The sequence below is a fragment of the Rosa chinensis genome, chromosome 4 (genome assembly GCF_002994745.2).
Source record: "Rosa chinensis cultivar Old Blush chromosome 4, RchiOBHm-V2, whole genome shotgun sequence".
Lineage (NCBI taxonomy): Eukaryota > Viridiplantae > Streptophyta > Magnoliopsida > Rosales > Rosaceae > Rosa > Rosa chinensis.
Window position 1 is genome coordinate 47949863 of NC_037091.1, and position 11217 is coordinate 47961079.

Here is an 11217-nt window from a genome sequence, read left to right on the forward strand (position 1 = left end):
ACGTTACTGAACATGCCCTTTTAATATGTTATTTTCGTTTTTCCAATTCCGTATTTTGGGCCATTCAGGACTTGTACAAAGAATGACTGCTTCTTCAGAAGCAACAAGAATCTGATATGCAATTCAATTTGTGAACATTGATCTTGGCGAGCTTGCACAGTAGTTTGGTTGCAGCTTCAAGCAATTTAAATTTTCACTTTTAAAAGAAAACGTAAGTTGATTTTTTTTTCCACCATCACTTTTATATGCTTAATGCATATGTGATTCGCACTTTATTAATGAAATTTTAAGTTAATGATACATTGTAGGGTTCGTGGGAGGATGTTGATGAAACACCTGAGGGGATGGCCTAAAAATGCCCTAATGAATGACTTTTCAATCTTGATGTTATTTTCGTTTTTCTACTTCCGTATTTTGGGTCATTCAGGACTTGTACAAAGAATGACTGCTTTTTTAGAAGCAACAAGAATCTGATTTGAATTGCCATTTTGTAAACACTGATCTTGGCGAGCTTGCACACCAAGTTTGGTTGCAGCTTCACCTAATTATTACGAATAGTTTCAATATTTTCATCTATTGAAGTGATCAGCTTCACCTAATTAGTCTTATCTAAAAGTACATTGGTCCATTAACGAAACAGATCTGACTTATCTTACACATAGGAGGTTTCTGATTGAGTTGTTGAGAGCTAAAGGCACAGAAGGAAGTTTCCTGGATAAAATTTGGTAGTATGGTTTACCATCAAACTCTAATTTCCAGCTCAACAGGGAATTTAGAACGTCAAAAGCATAGAGCGGCCCATTATAATGAAGCTGCACATCCAAGTTCTGCAGGGAACTGCTAAGCAGAGTTGATGCTATATAGTGTCACTCTTGTAGTCATGTTCTTCATGTAGCTTCGCTAGAGATGGCTAACGAACACAAACAACAAAGCATCAGTAGTATTTAGGCCAGAACATAATTTTGGCAACCATTCATTTGATCGAATAGAGGCCAGATGGACAATAATGTTGATCCATTAATATGGTGTTTGAGACATTGACCATTAAAATGTTGTCAAACACCAAATCCTATAGCATCATTGTTTGCTATAGATCCAGACCCCGTGTCCTTGATCGATGACTACCATACAAGTGCCATTAATCGGCATTTTCTAGCACAGATCCCTTTCACATGCATTACTCAGTCCAGAATTCTTCTCTACAGTCAGCATTTTAAGAAATTTTTATAGGAACCAAGCTAAATATAACAATGAGTCTTAAATGCATTTGTGGAAGCAAGGTTATCTGTAACCAACACATACAAAAATTTCCGAAAGTTTTGCCTTCGCAGAAATTGAGAGAACAAAAAGTTAAAAAAAAAAACTATATAAACAGCTCCTATAAGTCAACCTGACTGTTCCATCACTGCATTTAAATCATTGCTGAGTGTTTGGTAACTAATCATTAACCATTCTTACAACCTTGCTCATTTCTACTTCTAGGCAACGCAAAACTGCTTCTGTTCACAATACCGATCCTGATATTGACGCTTGCTTAACTAGAGTTTGGCAGCATTGTCAACTTGGGCACTGTTTTGGATGGCAACGATGTCCACTACTAGCTAAGTACTGCCAACCTGCTGCTGCTTCATTGGTTTCTGGGTCATTAACCATCTCTCTATCTCAGCAAGAACAATCGGAAGAAACGAGATTTATAACTTTGAGAAGCGAGAATCCCACATGCACAAATAGATCTTGCTGCTCATGTTTGATCAGAAGATAAAATATACTAGCCAAGTGATCACACCACCTCCTCATCCTATCAAATCGATGTTTCAAGTCAACTTAATATACTAATAAACAAAAATGAGGGCAAAGACTTCACTACTACCAAGATATGAAAACTAGGGCTTAATTCCCTACATATATGCAAGTATGTAAGCAATGGTGACAACTAAATCTGCATATCCCCAAATCTACACACCAGAAGAAACCTGGTATGTTCTGATGGTGATTACGAAGAAAGGAGAGGCAAACAGAAGAACCACATTGCTTTGCGGCCTCTGACTCTTCAAATTTCACTTCAAGAATGGCACATTCTACCAGTATTTATGCTGTGCTCTGTTCCTAGTCGTGGTGAAAGAAACAATTTGTTCTCGGTGCTTGTACGGAGAATTTTGCACTGGATTTGGTAGGGTGCGCCAAGCTTTGCAGTAGTGCAATACAAAGATGACACTTGTGAGTTCCAGTAGCAAGCTACTGTAGTGAACCCACCCCTTATAAAAATTAATTTAATATCGTGTGGACCATTGGTCCACGTATCAGATATTAAACTGATAAGAACAGATACTACACTTGATCTTAGCCAAAAGGCCGAGAAAGGTATGCTTATTTCTTTCTCATGCTTCGCTTTTTATACCCACATTCACTTCCGTGCTTCCCTCGCTCTTGGATGTGGGATGACAGAGAGCTTAGTGTTGAATGCGTATGTGTTTCACTCTTTGTTAGGTTTTAGTATCTTACCCTGGAGTTTGCGACTCGTATCAACACCAACACTAGCGCCAGCTCTAAACCTATCTTATCCTGATAGTTAATAGAGAATCCATGACCATTCGCTACCTCTTTCATCTCAAAAAACAACTGGAAACATGATACTTCGGGCAATGAGAGACCCCACGCATGCTATGATACGCTGCTAGAAACATACCAGGTTTAGAGACCAAAGCAATCCTCATGGTTTGTTGAAGTATTGGTCCTGCATATTCATTGAACAGAAACAATCAATAGAGTGACTAGTAGTAAATTGAAGATTTGTTTCTCAGAGATTATATGGTGCAGCCATTGACTCACTAGTAAACATTGCGGTGGATGACCAAACAAATGTGGATCCAGATTTACTTGGAACATTAATCTCAAATAATTTTACTCAAGCTTGTACTGGGATGTTTGTTATACAAAAGTACAGTGCCATTCTTTTCCGAAATTAGTCTCTCCATCACATGAATGAAATTAGATCATGCATCATGATATACTCATTATGAGACAACTGAACAAAGACCTGAAGAACAAACTCATTAGAGACTTGGTTTCATACATATTACAGTGGAGAAACATCAAGGTACTACAAATTAACAACCCACAGTGACAGGTCCATACTAATCTTTACAGCATCAGAACTGGAAAGAACAACTATTATCTTGAGTTCTGAACACCGAATCTTGAACGGAAGAACCCGAAGACTGAAACTGCAATTGAGAGAATCCCAATAATCCCTGCGCTTGGGATTTTATCGGAGTTGCTGGTTCTTATAGCAATCTTTCCCCTCTGCTTGTTGTCCAATACAACATGAACAGCTATTTTAGAACTTCCAACAGAGAACCGAGACAGTATATCGGTTGTTACAAGAAGACCACCACCCCACTTCATCAAAGACAGACCCAAGCTAGTTTGGTCCTGCTTTATAGGGAAATTCTTCTTCTTGAGGCACAATTCCAGTTTGGCTCCACATGCTGTATCACCTTGGCATTGCACAGCTCCAGCACTTCCAGCCATCACCAAGCCCTTCCCAATAGCAATCTGATCCTCAATCTTGAGTCCGGTGGTGGCATCCTCACCCAAGTGAGTTACGGTTACTCCAGCGAATCTTTTGCCTATTTTACAATTTTTTACCTTAGTTTCACCACCAAAAATGTGTTCATGGGTCACACTGGAACTTGGTGTGATTGATTCAAGGAAATCAGAACACAGTACATATCCATCACCCCCAGCAGCTTCAGACAAATTGCGCTTACTCACATATACGATCTTCAGAATTGGATTTGGCTGTGAATATGAATTGGAGTCCGTTATCTGATTTCCACTCCCCTCAACATCAAAATCACATTCTGAATGGACTCCTCTATCCAATGCCCCAAAACTTTCGCTAATATCAACATCACTCGTTTTGCTTTTTTGGGAAGGCATTATAGACTCTTCTGCCATACTCTTGGCTTTCTCCAAAATGTCTGGTTCCTTGGTTTCCACACCACCAAGACCATTATCTTCAGTCCATTCAGCTTGAATGGATTCCCCAGTTTGACCTTTAACAATGGCTTTCGAGTCTGAATTCTGAACACCCTTTAATTCTGTGGCCGGCTCAGACTGCTTCATGAAGGAATCGGAGGAGCCTTTCCCCATCACTAACTTGTGTTCTTCTTCTACTTTTTTTTCAACCTCATAAACCTGAAACCCATGTGCAACACTATCCATAAACAGACCCAAGCTGGTTGGGTGCTGTTCCATAGTGTAACCCTTCTCCTTGAGAGGGACTTCCACTTTGGCTTCACAGCCTTGAAATTTCACACCAGCATCTCCAGTAAAAACCAAGTCCTTCCCATTAGCAATCGGATCCTCAATCTCGAGTTCAGTGGCCACATTCTCACCTAAGACAGACCTTGGTGTGATTGAGTTAAAGGAATCACTATATTCAACTTTATCTTCCTCAGCTTCAGATATATGACTATTTCCCAAACTCAGATTCTCGTTACCCTCAACATCCAATTTCACGGAACTTTCATGCACAAAGAACTCTTCTTCAACATACTTATCTTTCTCTCCACCTTCCAATACATTCAAATTCAACTCAACAGATTTCGTTTCACTGGACTCAGCAGTATCAAAACTACAATCCTCACCGCATTCCACTTGAACAGAATCTCCATTTCCACCTTCAACAAAACTTGATTCTTTAACAACCAAGGACTCATCTTCTTCTCCTTCCTCAACCTCAGAAACCTTGACTCTAGGTGGAATACCAACCTGCTCCACAAACCCATAAACCAGAGCCTTAACATGACCCAACAACCCACCACCTTCATCTTCACTCACTTCTTCAGTCTCCTCACTCACTGCATCACTCCCATCACTCTCCCATGACAAATTTGCAATGGGCCTAACCTCCTCCGAAATCGGACCACCCACCATAACTTTACCCACAACAGCTTCTTCATATTCATCTGGGTCTGACACAGAAGGCCAAAAAACCTCATATTTTTCAACAGAGCCACTCTCTTCAAGGGCTTCCTCACCCGACTCCACCGCCACAAAGGGCCTCTCTGACGCCGTTTCAAACTCTTCCCCACTCACAAACCCACTCTCGGAACCAACACTAATGTTACTACTACTAGTAATATAACCCAATTCATGACCACCGTTGATTTCAGAGTCAGAATCAGAATCTAGAGTAAGACGAGCTCGGATAGGAAGAGAACCTGAAAGTGAAGATGAACTAGAAACTGCAAGCTTCTGTTGTGGGTTCCAAGCTCCTGAGTTGTCTTGTGCTGCAGAGAGTCGAAAATAAGGCTTTGACGAGTCCATAGATTTCCAGCTTCTGTACTTCCAAAGCCAGAAAGGCAGGGCTTTGGTATTATATTAGGTATTCAGATTCACGATTATCACAATGAACAGGAGTGTAGACTTAAACTTTTACGTTCTAGTTTAAAAAAATGGCTTATTTTACGTAAACACACAAAGATTAAACGATCAGTAGTACAAACATTTTTGAACTCAAGTTTGAGGGGCACCCACAGAGGTGCGCCCTTCCAAAAATAGGCGTATGCCCTTTATAGCGCCGCGCACACGGTATTCTTTAGTAAAAGGCGAAAGAATAGTTCGCTCTGTGCTCAACGCATGGCTCCGTGGGTTGTTTTACATGAAGCTGCTTTATTTTATAGTACTCGCGCTATATATGTCTTGCTTCGCCTGCGATGTGGGATTTCTATTACTTCTTGTTACTCATAGCTTCAGTTACCAAGCTTTCCATGCATTTCAGAACCTCCATATTAGATACAAATCGGTATTGCCCACCAAAAGTTCCCACTCATTGAAGACAACAGCTTCACCTAACCTGTCTACATGTATAGATAGCTATGACAAGCGGGTCTGGAAAATTAATTTGAGGTTGATAGAGAGCCATAGAGTGTACGGGAGAAAGCTTTGTGACATTAGTAAAACTTGCGAGTATGATTCCTCATTAATGTTGAATACCAAACTTTGTTTAGCCAAAATCCCATTCAGCTAATCCAAAAGAAAGAAACTAGAGCTTACAAATTGGACCACACACACTGCCCGTTCAGACTAATGTAAAGAAACTGTGTGTTTTGTAAGCAACACGAGCTGCACAACAATGTTGCTGCAGACTTTGAGGCTGCACAATGAAACATTATGACAATTTAGGGGACCAAAGGAAAATTCCTTGCAACCATTAACATTCTACGTATCCTTGTTCTAGTGCAAGTAACAGAAGGACAATGATATCTTATTTTATTATTTTTAGTTTGAGAAAATGACCATCATATAGTCACCAAATTTACCAAATTAGAAGCATTTCCAGCAATACATCCAGACCATTACTCTCATACCATTATGAGTCCAATTGATTAAGGAGTTTTGAACGCTGATCCTAATTATGTGCCTTCTCATTAGGGTTCTTTCAAGGCTCCCCCTCTGAAATTAAGGCAATAGAGTTCAGTTTACAAGACCTGCAAGATGGCCTTTGTTAAGCCTTTCAAGCTATATATATGAAGGTATATGACAGGAAATTAGTTTCTCTCGGTTGATAGGCTTGGATGTATATTGTTCAAGTGTGAACCAAAATAATGATCAGGTGGCAAGTGTAATCCTGATTTCATCCTAGGAAATAACATGTCAAATATCAAGCAAAAGAACATCCATTTTGTATGTAAGACATCTATGAACAAGTACTCATTCATATTCCAGATCAAAAAAAAAAGTACTCATTCATACATGAAGCAAAATGGCTACCTGAGCCCAAGACCCAAAAGGCCGAAAACTATTGATGTCAGAAATCAAGGTATTGTTACTATCTTGTCCAATGGAAACACATTCGACAGCAACTCTACTGTCCAACAAGTAATGTTAATTTCTGGACAGATCAACATAAATGCCATTAGTACTGGGACTTGAATGTTAGTCTATCATTTGATTTTAGTTCAGTTTTGATATGGAAAAAGTAGAAAACAAGCCAAGGTACTATATTTCATTCTTTCTTGCCATCAACAACTACTCTATAGTCAATGACATCAAATAGTAGTCAACCTGCTGCAGGTTGTATATCAGTTGGTTCAGTACACAGATGAGTCAGAACTAATGGGAAGAAGATGACCTCACTCTGGTTATTCACTTTTTCAATATGATGAGGAAAATGCCAGAGGTTAGGAATCAGCTAGTTAATATATGGCCTCATTATTTTTGAGCTGTAGGATTCCCACATGTAAACCAAGTGTAATTTAGATATTAACCTGAATGCACCAAAAAGCTAAAAGAGTAAGCATGTTTTGGCGTCAGCAAAGAACTAGAGTAAACATGTTCTTGAAAAGAAAAACAAATGTTGTTTACATTTTGTCTAATATGGTTTGTTATACTGTATAAATGAAAATTACACCTAATGAATAGAGGTTATCATTTATGTTGGTTTCTGATCCTGGGTATTCTGTATAAATTTATGTGCTTGTTTTGGTTGCATGCTTTAGTTAAGTGTTTCTTTCAAATGTGCTATGATGTATACACACAGGAACAAGATCTCTATGTGGACGTACGCTGAAATGCTTAATGAGAATTCTGATTTAGCTGATAAAAAGGAACAAGATGAAAAATTAGAATTTTCTGGTGACTCATCAGTGCAGGAACTGTGCTCCTCAGTCTTTACAGTTGCTGCAGCAGTGCAGTAGGATATTAGTTGGTGCTATATCTGTAGGTTCTCATAAAGTGGTCTTACCAATGAGTATCCCTTTCTGCTCATCGATGAGCAGACTTATTGAACTATGTCTTCATCCTTTCTTTTTGTTGTAAACCTGATTTCGGGAGGTATATATATAGGACCATTAAAAGGGAATGGGAGTGTAGAAGAACCTATGTAGTCAAATAGGCATTCCATTCTTCTCATTTTCCTAAAGTTTGCTATATGAAGTTGTATTATATATTTGCTTGCTAAATGTATAACAGATACTGCATTAGTGAACCAAAATTTGAACTGTATTTGGTAGGATGCACCAAGGCCGTACTGCCTGTGCAGCAGTGCAACCCATGGGTTAGTGGCATGTAAAAACACCAACACTAACCCAAGTCGTAGCAGTGAAAATAAATAGTAGTCTACCTCATCTAGCTTCATAATCCAAAGGAGATCGAGTTTTGACACTGAGAAATGAGAAAACTGTTGTGAGATTAAAAATCTGTTTCATTTGGAGGTAAGAATGTCTACTTAACCAAACAATCATCATACAATCAATCTTTGAACACCAACTTGATAAACTGGATATATCAACCCACAAGAGGGCAAAGCCATTTTTACCAAGACCGGAAATCTAGAACCGCATGCATATATATCTATATATGTATTGCCATACATGGTAACTGAATCTATAACTAAAATAGCATATACACAGTTTTCTTCCCGCCAGAACACAGGCCAAAAGGCTGGTCTGCTGCTGATGAATTTGGGTGAAAGAATAGGCAATAGCGCGCAGATGATATCATCCACTTGAATGCCTTTTTTCTTAGATTTCCTGATTTCCGTGCAGTATCAACATATTCCACCAGTCTTTTTGCTAGTTGCTTCCTTTCTCGAGCAGAAGAAACAATAAATATATTTTCTTGGTTTGTAACATCATATACCTGAGGGAAAAAGCAGTCCAGAAAAATGCATTCTGGTAATTTGGCATCTGCAGGCCAAAATAGCCGAGTTGCCAACATTTTCCATTAGATCATCAGCCTGAAGATCATTGTCGGAGATCTGTTTTAGGTACTTCTGAAATGAATATAATAATCAACCTCCTGTGTCTAAACCAACCAGTTTTCAAGATTTTTTTGGTACCAGAATCAACATAAAAGAGGTATCCAGTCACTTGAACATAACATGCCTCTTAGCAGAAAGCTTTACACGTCACCTATCCCCTAAAATTAGATGTCACATCTAGTAGAATTCCTATATTTTACATGTCACATTTATCCTTAATATCCCCTAAAATTAGATGCATAGCTTGAAGAACATCGTGAATCAAGATGCAAGTAGCATATAAAGCACTTACAGACCAAAAAGCGTACTCTACACTTACCAGACAACTCAAACATGTATACTTATCACATTGCCAATGCTGTGGATACTATTCCAATGGCAGACGTAGATTTCTGTCCATCCCCTATTTACAAACCAGGTCCCGATAGCTGATTTATAACAGTATCAAGAACCTGGAAAACATTTGTTTTGGAGTTGGTAGTCATTATCAGTACAGCTTACATAAATTGATTTTTAAGAAAGAGATAAAAAGGATGATCCGCTTTGGGTAGAGCACACACCGACCCACAGTAGTGACCCAAAGAAGACATTAAACACATCACAGTGCAGGCCTGGAAATTTGAACTGGATTTGGTAGGGTGCGCCAAGCTTTGCAGTAGTGCAACGCAAAGATGACACGTGTGGGCTCCAATAGCAAGCTACCGTAGTGAACCCACCCCTTCAAAAAATTAATTTAATATCGTGTGAACCATTGGTCCACGTATCAGATATTAAACTGATAAGAACAGATACTACACTTGATCTTAGCCAAAAGGCCGAGAAAGGTATGCGTTGTTTGGTCTAGCTCTTCGTATTTTATAGGTTCATTCACTTCCGTGCTTGTTTCATCGAGGAATGTGGGACTCTCATCTTCACGAACGGTAAGGCTGCTTCCAGGGTCTTTACCAATGAACTCGTGCCTCGTATTAACACCAACACATCCAAAATACTACATTAAACTCAACTAGTAGTCTTCCCCATCTTATCCTTATAATTAAAAGTTTAAAATCCGAGCTTATGAGCCATCTCTGCCATCTGCAAAGAACAACTCAAAAGGACATCTGTGACAATGAGAATGAGAAGCCAATGAAGGACATTTATAACAACTCAAGAGAAAAAATTATATACATGGAGTTCTGCATTGTATGATAGAAGAGGACATTGACATAATCCAAGACATTAGCACCAAGACTAATCCAAGACATTAAAGTCAACTAATTGTCTACCACTTTTCAGACTCATAATGAAAAGAAAGTCCTGGCTTTAAAGGCCATCTCTCTCATTTGCAAAAGCAACTCAAAAGAGATTTGTGACAACCAGAAGCCACATCTATGAAGGCATGAACATATGAAAGACATAGAGTAACTTGCAGTGCAGTTTTCTATGACACAGGAATGTTACATCTCTTGTTTGCAGAAAAGCAGCAATTCTCTCTCTCTCTCTCTCTTTTAAGTGGTAGGTCTGCCAGGTCGAATTTCTTACATAATTTTCCATATCTATTTCTGGTAGACACATAAATCTAATTCAAGGGACCAACGAGAAAGGAAAATCTAAAATCTGCAGCAACAATCACCACTGTATCAAATATGATCTCAATTCGTAACAAATTTCTATCAGTTTTGGGTTGCATCACAATCTTCAAATCAAAATCTGCTTCACTTACCCCATTTATAGGTTTGCGACTAATCTTCCCTTGTGTGAATCAGTTTTACAGGGGCAGGGTGTTTTTGACAGTATGAAACTCACTGTCATTAACTAGAGCTGTAGGCAGCTAACTATGACTTCATAGTAGTGGAGTGTGTTATGCAAGGACATATCTGTATTGTGGTAATGCACGAGTTCCATTGCTTAGAATTATTCCCATTCTTCACTCTTTCTTTCCTTTTTGAACAAACCACCACATCCAGTTTCATGAATACCTCGTTTGAAACAAAAATCAGAATTACAGCAGGTTAGACTGGATTTGAGAGTTTGAAAAACATCACAACATTTCATAGTGAAACAAACATTTGGAAACTAACATTTGAGGGGCACCCCACAGAGGTGCAACCCTTCCAAAAATAGGCGTATGCCACTTAGAGTGCCGCGCACACGGTATTCTTTAGTAAAAGGCGAAAGAATAGTTCGCTCTGTGCTCAACACATGGCTCCGTAAGTCAAACAGTCCTGAGATGCTCCATGTTATAGCCATCAGACTGAACATCTCTTGCTCACTTTTGATGTGGGCTCACAGCGCCCATCACTTGTTACTCATAGTTTGAGGTCAGCTTATATTAAAACATACCAGAATTTCAGAATATCCATATGAGATCCAAGTGGACTTGATAAAAGAATCCAGCAAAAACACTAAGCATCTTGCTAATTGATCAGTAATTTCCTCTAGTCAGTCAAGCTCAATCACGGGTATTA

At 39.0% G+C, this 11217-nt stretch overlaps 1 long non-coding RNA gene, 3 other non-coding genes and 1 pseudogene across 4 annotated transcripts; all 5 read right to left on the reverse strand.

Annotated features, from left to right (window-relative positions):
* Positions 1-1253: 1253 nt before the first annotated feature.
* On the reverse strand, positions 1254-2378 carry LOC121052541. Its single transcript, XR_005809398.1, has 2 exons — positions 1964-2378; positions 1254-1798 (listed from the first exon to the last, which is right to left on the reverse strand). It is a non-coding gene; the product is annotated as an uncharacterized LOC121052541 (long non-coding RNA).
* LOC112201240 lies at positions 2171-2365 on the reverse strand. The gene has a single exon (XR_002936692.1). It is a non-coding gene; the product is annotated as a U2 spliceosomal RNA (small nuclear RNA).
* A 3157-nt stretch (positions 2379-5535) lies between the features above and the next one.
* Positions 5536-5652, reverse strand: LOC112201261. The gene has a single exon (XR_002936704.1). It is a non-coding gene; the product is annotated as a U5 spliceosomal RNA (small nuclear RNA).
* A 3751-nt stretch (positions 5653-9403) lies between these two features.
* LOC112201241 lies at positions 9404-9598 on the reverse strand. Its single transcript, XR_002936693.1, has one exon. It is a non-coding gene; the product is annotated as a U2 spliceosomal RNA (small nuclear RNA).
* Positions 9599-10848: 1250 nt separating this feature from the next.
* LOC112201259 lies at positions 10849-10957 on the reverse strand (annotated as a pseudogene).
* Between the last annotated feature and the right edge of the window lie 260 nt (positions 10958-11217).